Genomic DNA, 12234 nt, shown 5'->3' on the forward strand with positions numbered 1-12234 from the left:
AAAAAAAAAAAAAAAAAAAAAAAAAAAAAAAAAAAAAAAAAAAAGAATTGCTGTCTCTCTAAAGGGAATATAACATGGCATTAGCCACAGCAGAATGAAGGGATGTGAGGAAGGTTCCTTTTCTTTTGTCTCATGTTTGCCAAGGCCAAATTTTGACTCTCTGCCCCTCTTCAAGCCCCTTTCTGCAATGAGTCAGCTACCCTCACTGAAAACCATTTTGTGCCACTTACATTTTAGGCTGGGACAAGCAGCCCTGACCTAAGGGAGGATGAGTTAGACAGTTTGTTTTGTTTTTTTTTTTTTTTTTTTTGGAGACAGAGTCTCGCCCTGTCACCCAGGCTGGAGTGCAATGGCACAATCCCAGCTCACGGCAACTTCCACCTCCCAGATTTAAGTGCTTCTCCTGCCTCAGCCTCCTGAGTAGCTGGGACTACAGGTACACACCACCACGCCCAGCTAATTTTTGTATTTTTAGTAGAGACAGGGTTTCCCCATGTTGGTGAGGATGGTCACGATCTCTTGACATAGTGATCCGCTTGCCTCAGCCTCCCAAAGTGCTGAGATTACTGGCATGAGCCATCGTGCCCAGCAATTATTTTTCTTAAATACTGTGCAGCCCAAAGGGGCCGAGCAGATATGTGAGTGGGGAAAGCCAGCTTGTGGGTGGCCATACTGCAGCCTGTGATCTAAGACGGTGCATGCCTTTTCCTCTTAAAACAACTCCTGTGGCACCACTTCTCTCTGCACAGGGCCAAATCCATTGTGTCTGATCTTAAGGAGAAGGCTCTTCCAGTTCTAGGAGAGGTATGGGCAGCCTCTCATATGTGAGCTGTGGGGATTAGGAGGCTGCCTGCCCCAGTCTTGGAGCTCTGTAGGGTGAATGAGGCAGATGAGAAAGAGTTGGCCCCACCAACAGCTGCTTTGTGGAGCAGGGGTCCAAGGAAGATAAGGTGGACTCAAGGTCAGGCTGCCTGGATTCGTCCACCACCCTGTTATGCCATGACAACTTCTGACCCACACATCGGACCTGAGTTGTGGGGCTCATTTGAAGCCTGGAATAGCAATAAATATTTTTAACTTGCAAAAAGAAAAAAAAAAAGAAAAGAAAAAGGCAGGTGTGGTGGCTCACACCTGTAATCCCAGCACTTTCGGAGGCTGAGGTGAGCAGATCACTTGAGCCCAGGAGTTCGAGGCCAACATGGTGAAACCCTCTCTCTACTAAAAATACAAAAAATTAGCCAGGCATGTGCCTGAAGTCCCAGCTACTCGGGGAGGCACCAGAATCACTTGAACTCCAGAGGTGGAGGTTGCAGTGAGCCGAGATCGTGCCACTGTACTCCATCCTGGACAACAGAGTGGGACTCTGTCTCAGGGAGAAAAAAAAGAGAGAGAGAGAGAGTTATTATTAATTCCTTAGGAATAACTAGATTGATACAAAAACTACTGTTTGTTCTTTTTTTTTTTCAGACAGGGTCTCACTCTGTCACCCAGGCTGGAGTGCAGTGGTGTGATTACAGCTCAATGCAGCTTCAACCTTCCAGCCTCAAGCTCTCCTCCCACCTCAGCCTCCTGTGTAGCTGGCACAACAGGCACACACCACCAAGTCCAGCTAACTTTTGTATTTTTTGTAGAGACAGTGTTTTGCCATGTTGCCCAGGCTGGATTGTCTTTTATATTTAGTTATGTTTAATTATATGTGATAAATGCTATAGAGTTCTCATTAAAATGAACTGTAGCGAATTTTTAAGTAAAAAACAATTTGCATAATATATTTTTAAAATAAGCACTACTAAAATAATACTGTGTATTTTCATCAGTTTATTTGTATAAATATGTATATAAATGGATAAATAAAGACCCCAAGGATATATGCAAACTAAAAATAGTAATTAATTATGTAGAAGAAAAAATTGGGGGAGTCAAGAGTGACTGTAGCTTAATCTGTCATATATATCACGTGAACTTAAAAACATAATTTTAAGAAGAAAAAAATTTTAAGTATGTGCAGAGGCACAAAGTCTGATTTTGAACTCCTTTAAAAATATACAAGTGCAGACATAAAAGCTCCACGGGGTGACGATAAAATTGTAAAGGCTTGTGTGCTATTACCATGAGCGTAGGATGACCAATCATAGTGATTTTCCCAGGATGGCTGGTCATCTTACATAATGGTATCCCTTAGAGTAAAAAACAGTGTTTTTTTCTTAAGTTTGGCAGGATAATTGCTGGTATATGTAGTAAATGAAGTTTTGGGGAACTCAGGCTTTTTTCTAATGCCTGGGGATTGATAATACAACCAGCCTATATAACATTTATTAATTTAACAAACAGTAATTTATCATTTGTTGTGTTTCATCACTATAATAGTGATATAGGAGATAGAAAGAAATCATTTAGATAGATAGATAGATAGATAGATAGATAGATAGATAGATAGATAGATGATAGGATGAAGAGACTTCCCAGCAGAAAACTTTCTAACAAAAAGCAGCTCAGAAATTGCTCCCTTTCTAACCTCAAGCAGTTCAAAGAAATCACTTCTCTTGTAACAAAGAGCAGCCTGGAAGATCAGGCTGTAAAACACAGATAAGCAACCTGGACACAGAGTGGGAAGCTTCCTGGTTGTCACCAAACTTCACAAACGTACAATGCGCCCCAGTAAAAACAGTACACCTTAGTAAGCACATTCCTTTCCCTTTCTTTAGCCTAAGATAGAGAAGCTGGAAGCATGCACTGGGTGGGGAATGCCTGCAGCTGCAAGAAGGTGCCTGGGAACGGGCATAGAAACTCTCCCTCCCCTTTTAGCACACGCAGATAAGCAGCAGCAGAGCAGCACAAACTAAGAGCCTGCCTGCACAATCAAAGAATGGGGTGGGACTATTAGAAACTCTGCTCTACGCAGATGGCACACCTGGTCCTAACCGGTTCTGCAGGCCCTATAGAGATAAGACACCCCGCCCATCACTAGCCCATTTTTTAAAAACCCTGACATTCTTACTACAACTTGCAATCGGTTTGGACCCCTCTCTGTGACAGAGAGCTGTTCTTTTTTCTCACCTTTTAAACTCCTGCTCCAATCTCATTCTGTATGCGTCTGCATCCTTGATTTCCTTGGCCATGAGATCAAGAACCTTGGTATTTACCCCAGACAATGAGGCTGTTTCTGTAGTTCCTAAAGATCCTATAATAAGGGAGGCACAATCCCTTTATTTATTTTTGTTTGTTTGTTTGAAACGGAGTCTCGTTCTGTCACCCAGGCTGAGGTCCAGTAGTGGTGTTCCCAGACCAAACCAAGGGTCGGGTTGCTTATTCTCATGGCCCAATAACGAGATGCAGATGAACTGGGAGAGAAGAGAGTTTTTATTTCTGTAACTGATTACAGGGAGAAGGGCTGGAAATTATCACCAGACCAACTCAAAATTACAAAGTTTTCCAAAGCTTATATACCTTCTAAGCTATATGTGTACATGTAAGTGTGCATTCAACTAAAGACATAAGCGATTAATTTCTTTTAACCTATAACTAAGATCTGAGTCCTGAAGACCTTCCTCTGGAGCCTCAGTAAATTTACTTAGTCTAAATGGGTCCAGGTGCTGGGGTGATTACTGTTATCTTGTCTCCTGCTAAAGTCATGGAGGTTTAGGGAGTTACTTTAGTCCCCAATAAAGCTTGTTTGTGGAGGCCTGGAGAGTTTCTTCAGGCCCACAATAAAGCTTGTTTAATCCTGAACAGGTTCTGTTAAGAATTCCTTCATTATCCTGTCATGCTTTAAGGCCTAAGAAAAGCCTAGGCAAAACTCTTGGTGTGCTTTTGTCACATTCCAGACTTTGTACAAGGGCACTAGCTCTTTCAGCTTTCAATATTTAACTTAACCCCTCAATCAGTGCTGAAACAGCTGTTATGGAGGCCTACATCAGTGGGACCTGGCCTGTCACAGTGTGATTACAGCTCACTGCAGCCTCGATCTCCTGGGCTTAAGCAATCCTCATGCTCAGCTGAGACTACAGGCACACACTGTCATGTGCGTCCATGTGAAGAGACCACCAAACAGGCTTTGTGTGAACAACAAGGCTGTGTTTATTTCACCTGGGTGCAGGTGGGCTGAGTCCGAAAAGAGAGTCAGCAAAGGGTGGTGGGATTATCGTTAGTTCTTATAGGTTTTGGAATAGGCAGTGGAGTTAGGAGCAATGTTTTGCTGGCAGGGGGTGGATCTCACAAAGTACATTCTCAAGGGTGGGGAGAACTACAAAGAACCTTCTTAAAGATGGGGGAGATTACAAAGAACCTTCTCAAGGGTGGGGGAGAAACAAATCACAATGGTGGAATGTCATCAGTTAAGGCTGTTTTCACTCCTTTTGTGGTTCTTCAGTTGCTTCAGGCCATCTGGATGTGTACGTGCAGGTCACAGGGGATGTGATGGCTTAGTTTGGGCTCAGAGGCCTGACACACACACACACACACACACACACACACACACACACACACCACCACCACCACCTTTTTTTTCTTTCTGGAGAGATGGGGTCTCACTATGATGCCCAGGCTGATCTCAAACTCCCAAGCTCAAGTGATTCTCCTGCTTCAGCCTCCCAAAGCACTGGGATTACAGTTGTGAGCAGCTTCACCAAGCCATGGCACAATCTTTATGCTCACCAAGCCATGGCACAATCTTTATCCTCAAATACCTTAGCATCCTAAGAAGAAAACACACAAGTAAGCAGGTAACCCGAAGACAGTATTAAGTGACAGGTAAGTAGAAGGAGCTGAGGGAGCACATGGGTGGACATCTAACAGCCTTAGGAGAGCAGAGAAGCTTTTCTGGAGGAAAGCACAAAGGCAAAAACAAAAATTGTGTGAAGGTCAACCCCACAGACTGCCAGATGTTTCCGCAACATCTCTATGACACCTGTATTAGTCCATTTTCACACTGCTGTAAAGAAATAGTGAGAGTAGGTAATTTATAAAGGAAAGAGGCTTAATTAACTCACAGATCCACATGGATGAGGCAGCCTCAGGACATTTACAAAAAATTGTGGAAGGCAAAGGGTAAGCAAGACAGCAGGAGAGAGAGTACGCACAGGAAATACTGCCACTTTTAAAGCCATCAAGATCTCGTGAGACTCACTCATTGTCCGGAGAATGGCATGGGGGACATGGCTGCCATAATCCAATCACTTCCCATCCTCGACACGTGGGGATTACAGGTCCCTCCCTTGACATGTGGAGATTACAATTTGAGATGAGATTTGGGTGGGAACACAGCCAAACCGCATCAACACCTCTCCCCGCCTGGAGCTTCCACAGTAGCAATTGGTGTTACAATGATCTGTGAGCTCCCCAAATATCTGCTTAGAGTTCTTAGAGGCAGGACCTGCTCCATCTTACTTTGTAACTACTGCAAGGCTGCCATGTGTGAATGAATAAAGAGCTTTTACTAACCAAAAACAAAATGTAAGTGATGGAAAGTATTAAATCATCATATGGGCCAGGCACAGTGGCTCACGCCTGTAATCCCAACACTTTGGGGGGCTGAGGCAGGAAGATTGCTTGAGCCCAGAAGTTCAAGACCAGCATGGGCAACATAGTGAGACCCCATTTCTAAAAAACAAAAAAATTAAAAATTAGCTAGGCATGGTGGTGCACACCTGTAGTCTCAGCTACTCAGGAGGCTGAGGCAGGAGGATTGCATGAGCCTGAAAGGGTGAGGCTGCAGTGAGCCATGATTGCACCAGCACACTCCAGCCTGTATGACACAGTGAAACTCTGTCTCAAAATATATCTTTAAAAAATTTTTAAATCATCATATGTTATGTCTAAGGGCAGGAAACAATCAATAAATAAATAAAATAAAAATAAATCATCATACGACTGGAAGCATCTTTCTTTCTTAGTAATATATAAGATAATGGTGGGACCAGGTGCAGTGGCTCATGCCTGTAATCCCAGCACTTTGGGAGGCCAAGGCAGGAGGACTGCTCGAGCCCAGGAGTTCAAGACCACCGTGGGCAACATAGCGAGACCCTCATCTCTATAAAAAAATTAAATTGAAAAAATTTAAAAAGATAATAGTGCATCTTAAATTGGTGGCATCTTAGATTCAATTAAATATGGTATTTTTAAAAGGATCACTGTGGTTGCAGTGTTGAATAAAGCCAGTGAGGGAGGTAAGGAGGAAGGGGGAAAATGAGAAAAGCAGAGAGATGATTCAGGATGCTATTGCAGTAGAGAAATGATGGTGACTGGGATCAAAGTTGTAGCACAGTAGAAGGGAGAGATTGTCTGATTCTGAATGTATTTTTGAAGGGCATTTGATAATGGACAGCAAGAACTGGGGTGTGAAGGAAAGAGAAGACTCAAGGATTAGTTCAAGATTTTTGACCAGGACAACTGGAAGAAGGGAATTGCCATTTTCTAAACTTTCAAGTTCAGAGCCACAACTTGGCCACTAACAATCTGAGTAACTTTAAGAAAAGTCATTACCCTTCTCTGAACCTCAACCTTCACATTTGTACATGAGAGATTTACACCAGATCAGAGGTTCTCAAACTGTGTTTGGTACAGGTGCCTTAAGATGCTTCTCAGGAGATAGCAGAAAATTCAGCCAAACTGGATTACAGGCTGTGTATAGCAGGAGTCCATGTAAAGTTGTGTTTAAAAATAGGAATTAAAAGTATTTGAAATAACTCTATGCCAGGTGTAGTGTCATGCACCTGTCCCAGCTACTCAGGAGGCTGAGGTAGGAGGATCACTTGAGCTCAGGAATTTGAAACCAGCCTAGACAACATAACAAGACTCTGTCTCTATAAAATATAAAATAATTAATTAAAAACATATAGCTACCATAATCTGTTAATGAAAATGCACTATAAAAGATGTAAAGTGTAACTACAATAGCATAAAATGGGATAAGGGAGAAGTAAAAGTATACAGTTTTTGTATGTGCTTGAAGTTAAGCCGTTATTAACATAAATTAGAATGTTATAACTATAAGATACTTTATGCAAGCCTCATAGTAACTACAAAGAAAAAATCTCTAGTAGATACACAAAAGATAAGAAAAAGAAATCAAAGCATACCACTACAAAAATTCAACAAATCACAAAGGAACCCAGCAAGATTAGAAGAAAGGAACTATGAAACAGTCAGTAAACAATTAACAAAATGGCAATCACAATTTCTTACCTGTCAACAATTACTTTAAATGTAAATGGATTGCTGGGTGCGATGGCTCATGCCTGTAATCCCAGCACTTTGGGATGCCAAGTCAGGTGGATCACCTGAGGTTGGGAGTTCGAGACCAGCCTGACCAACATGGAGAAACCCCGTCTCTTGGGCGGATCACGAGGTCAGGAGATCGAGACCATCCTGGCTAACTCGGTGAAACCCCGTCTCTACTAAAAAAATACAAAAAAAAAAAAAAAAAAACTAGCCAGGTGGGGTGGCAGGCGGGGCCTGTAGTCCCCAGCTACTCAGGAGGCTGAGCCAGGAGAATTGGGTGGGAAAACCCGGAGGCAGAAGCTTGCAGTGACGCTGAGATCGGCCACTGCACTACACAGCCTTGGGCGACAAGCGGAGGGACTCTGTCTCAAAAAAAAAAAAAAAAAAAAAAAGAAACCCATCTCTACTAAAAATACAAAATTAGCCAGGCATGGAGACACATACCTGTAATCCCAGTTACTTGGGAGGCTGAGGCAGGAGAATTGCTTGAACCCAGGAGGCAAAGGTTGTGGTGAGCCAAGATCATGCCATTGCACTCCAGCCTGGACAATGAGAGTGAAACTCTGTCTCAAAAAAAAAAAAAAAATGTAAATGGATTAAATTTTCCAATCAAAAGACAGAGAATGCCTAAATATGTTTAAAAAAAAAAGAAAAAAAAAGGTTTAACCATATGCTGCCTATACAATTCAATCATAAAGACACATTTAGACTAAAAGCGAAGAGATTGAAACAGATATTTCACGTAAATGGAAACCAAAAGAGAGGAGGAGTGGCAATATTTATAACAGACAAAATAGACCTTAAGTAAAAAACTGTAAAAACTAGATTAAAATTGTCATTATATAGTGATAAAGGGGTCAAGTTATCAAAAGGATATGATAATTTTATTTCAGACATTTAGGGAGAAGGATATAACAACTGTAAATATATACACACCCAACACTGGAGCTCCTAAATATATGAAGCAAATATTAACAAATCCAAAGAGAAAGATATATTGCAATACAATAATAGTAGGAGACTTTCATACCCTATTTTCGATAATGAATAGATCATCCAGACAAAAAATCAATAAGGAAACATTGGATTTGAACTGCACATTAGACCATGGGTGTCCAATCTTTTGGCTTCCCTGAGCAACATTGGAAGAAGAATTGTCTTGAGCTACATATAAAATACACTAACAATAGCTGATAAGCTAAAAGAAAAAAAGAATCTCATAATGTTTTAAGAAAGTTTATGAATTTGTGTTGGGTCACATTCAAAGCTATCCTGGGCTGCATGTAGCCCACAGGCCATGGGTTGGACAAGCTTGCTTTAGATCAAATGGACCTGAATGACGTACATACGACAATACATCCAACTCCAGAAAAATACACATTCCTCTCAAGTATACACACAGAACCTACTGCAGAATAGATATGTTAGGCCACAAAAGAAGTCTTTAAAAATGTAGTCCAGGGGCAGTGGCTCATGCCTGTAATTCCAGCACTCTAGGAGGCTGAGGCAGACAGATCACTTGAGGTTAGAAGTGATTTGTTTTTCTAAAGACCAGCCGAGAGGGCACAAAAGAACCAGCGAGTAGGCAAGGGTAGGAGCAAAACTGCAAATTTATTTTTGGTCACCTAGCTTCAGGGGAAGAAGGTGGGTAGGGAGAGGTCTGTCGGCCTCCAGCAAAGGAGGCCAACAGAGTCCCCCGGTGGGGCTCTCGGGCGGGGTTCCTGATACAGTCCCGACATCCCGACAGGAGTGGGGCTGGGAAGTCCGTGCGTGAAGCTGGCTGAGAGCAGCTTTTCTAGGAGTGGGAGGGCAATAGGCGGGGCACGGGCGTGTCAGGGGGCGTTCCGCAGGTGCGACCAGGTAAATCTTAGTCTCTTCGGATTGACGTCACCTGGCGCATGCCCGGTTGGTCTACACCTTCCCTGGCGCAGGCTGCATTTTCGCGCGCGTGGGAAAAGTTGGTGAAGAAGAACCCGGAAGTGCGCTATTCTGCCTCTGTTCGTCCAAACAAGAAGTTTGAGACCAGTCTGGCCAACATGGTGAAACCCTGTCTCTACTAAAATAAAATAAAATAAAAAATTTTTTAAACGTCCAGGCGTGGTGGCAGGTGCCTATAATCCCAGCTACACAGGAGGCTGAGGAACAAGAATTGCTTGAACCTGGGAGGTGGAGATTGCAGTGAGCCAAGATCATGCCACTGCACTCCAGCCTGGATGACAGAGGGAGACTCTGTCTCGGAAAAAAAAAAAAAAATCAGGAAAAAAACCTAAGAGGGTGCAGTGAGAAAGAAAATGGCAGATAGGAGACAGGACTAATGTGCAGCTCCCACTTGGATGAACAGAACAGCTTGTAGAGACTCATATCATGAAATTTTGCTCCAAGAACCACTGCAGGAACATATCAGGAAAACTGAAAGAATTCACAGACCCTCTGAAAGAAGCAGTTTGTTGTTGCAAATTCTGTGAGACAGTAGAAAAACTGTGAGTTCCCAACGTGTGAGAGGGGGGAAGGCCTGCCTCCAAACACACATCCCCACTGGGGAACCTGAAAATCCAGATCACAGGAGAAGAATTTAACTTTACCTAGAGCTAAAACAGATTTAGGGAGCTGAGCAAAATATAAAAAGTAGAAAAAGCATCGGGAAAAGCCTTGTAGGCACTCCCAGTCCCCAGTTTGAACTCAAGGAAACCATCCCTAACTTTATCTCATAGGGGTCCTTGGGGAAGGCAGCCAGAGGAATTAGGGAAGGGTCAAAGGGTGAAAGACGCTTCCAGCTGAACTTTGTAATAATTTTGACCAAGCACGAATTTTTCTGAGCAGAATTCAGGGTGTGAAGAGGAAGTGCAGATAGGAGCTCAGAAGCTACAGCCAAAGGTTTAGGCAGACAGGGAGGGGCAAGACCTGAAAGTCCTGCTAGCCTTCTCAGCAGGGAAGCTTACAGCCTGGGGCAAGAGCTCAGCCCTGCATGCCAGCTGCCTGAATATAAACTTGGTGCTGTTGGCAGGGCACAGCAGGAATGAGACTGGCCTTGCTGGCTGCAATGGAAGCTGGAGGAGGCCAATCACTGCTGGCTTTCTTCCATTTCCCTGGCAACCAGGATGACACAGCAGAGGCAGCCATAATCCTCCTGGGAACATAATTCCATTGGCCTGAGAACCACACCCCCCATACCGGACAGTGGCCTCAGCAAGCCCCAAAGGAGAGTCGGAGCTCAGATTCATCTAAACCTGCCCCCATCTGATAGTTTTGCTCTACCTGTCCCGATGGTTGAAGACAAAAGACATAAACTCTTGGGAGCTCTATGGCCCTGCCCATCACCTGAGAAGCCGGAATACTTATCCTGACCAACATAGGGCAAGCTTATATCCCTCTTCTACCACAGCTAGTGCTCTCTTGAAAGTGCCACTTCCTAGCTGGAGGTCACCCAACTCAAGCCATTATAGCAACTCATAAGAAAACAACCCTGCTCCAAAGAAGGAGAAAACAACAGCTAATTCCACTGCCTACAACATGGCTCACCAGAGGTTCCTGAATCTGTCCACATGACAGCTTCACTGCTAGGATTACCAGCATTCAAGAAAAACAGTGCACTAAACAAAACTACAACCAACGATTCCTGCAGAGTCCACTTCACTCCCCTGCCACCTTCACTGGAGCAGGTGCTGGTATCCATAGCTGGGAGACCTAAAGACAGATCACATCACAGGACTCTTTGCAGACAATCCCCAATACTAGCCCAGAGCCCAGTAGCTCTGCTGGGTAGCAGTAACAATCACTGCAGTCCAAATCTCAGGAAGCCCCCACCCCAGTGGAAGGGAGAGAACACCACATCAAGGGATCACCTGGTGGAACAAAAGAACCTAAACAGCAGCCCTTGAGTTCCAGATCTTTCCCCTGAAATAATCTACCCACATGAGAAGGAACAAGAAAAGTAATTCTGGTAATATGAAAAAACAAGGTTCTTCAACACCCCTAAAAAGTCACATTAGCTCTCTAGCAATGGAACAAAACCAGGAAGAGACCTCTGAATTGCCAGAAAAAGAATTCAGAAGGTTGATTATTAAGCTACTCAAGGAGGTACCAGAGAAAGTGTAGGATCCAGCCCTACTGGGCCTGTGGATTTTTCTCCTCGTGTGCAGAGATGAGAGATCATAGAAATAAAGACACAAGACAAAGAGATAGAAGAAAAGACAGCTGGGCCCGAGGAACTGCTACCACCTAGACTGAGAGACCGGTAGTGGTCCTGAATGCCTGGCTGCGCTGTTATTTATTGGATACAAGGCAGGGGGCAGGGTAAGGAGTGTGAGCCATCTCCAGTGATAGGTAAGGTCATGCGAGTCATGTGTCCACCGGACAGAGGGCCCTTCCCTGTTTAGTAGCCGAGGCAGAGAGAGAGAGGGGACAGCTTACATCATTACTTCTTCTATGCATTTCAAAGACTTTCACTAATTCTAAAGTACTAAAGTCTTTCACTAATTCTGCTACTGCTATGTAGAAGGCAGAGCCAGGTGTACAAGACGGAACATGAAAGTGGACCAGGAACAGGAGGGCTGAAGCACAGCATCACAGGGAGAAGGTTAGGCCTCTGGATGACTGCAGGCAAGCCTAACTAATGTCAGGCCTTCCACAAGAGGTGGTGGAGCAGAGTCTTCTTTAACTCCCCCAGGGGAATTTCCCGGTCTGCTAAGTAACGGGTGCCTTCCCAGGCACTGGCGCTACCGCTAGACCAAGGTCTGCTAAGTAACGGGTGCCTTCCCAGGCACTGGCGCTACCGCTAGACCAAAGAGCCCTCTAGTGGCCCTGTCCAGGCATGACAGAGGGCTCACACTCTTGTCTTCCAGTCACTTCTCACCATGTCCCTTCAGCTCTTATCTCTATACGGCCTGGTTTTTCCTAGGTTATAATTGTAGAACAAAAAAAAGTAATGCTACAAACTAATGATTAATAATATTCATATATAATCATATATATAATCTATTTTTGGTATAACTATTCTTATTCTATATATTTTCTTTA

The 12234-nt window shown here is 43.7% G+C and overlaps 1 protein-coding gene across 1 annotated transcript in view; it reads left to right on the forward strand.

The window, feature by feature from the left end:
• Positions 1-12234, forward strand: part of LOC108526218 (ganglioside GM2 activator-like) — a 90049-nt gene that overhangs the window by 1125 nt on the left and 76690 nt on the right.

This window comes from Rhinopithecus bieti, unplaced genomic scaffold, assembly GCF_001698545.2.
Source record: "Rhinopithecus bieti isolate Rb0 unplaced genomic scaffold, ASM169854v2 scaffold_1853, whole genome shotgun sequence".
Classification (NCBI taxonomy): domain Eukaryota; kingdom Metazoa; phylum Chordata; class Mammalia; order Primates; family Cercopithecidae; genus Rhinopithecus; species Rhinopithecus bieti.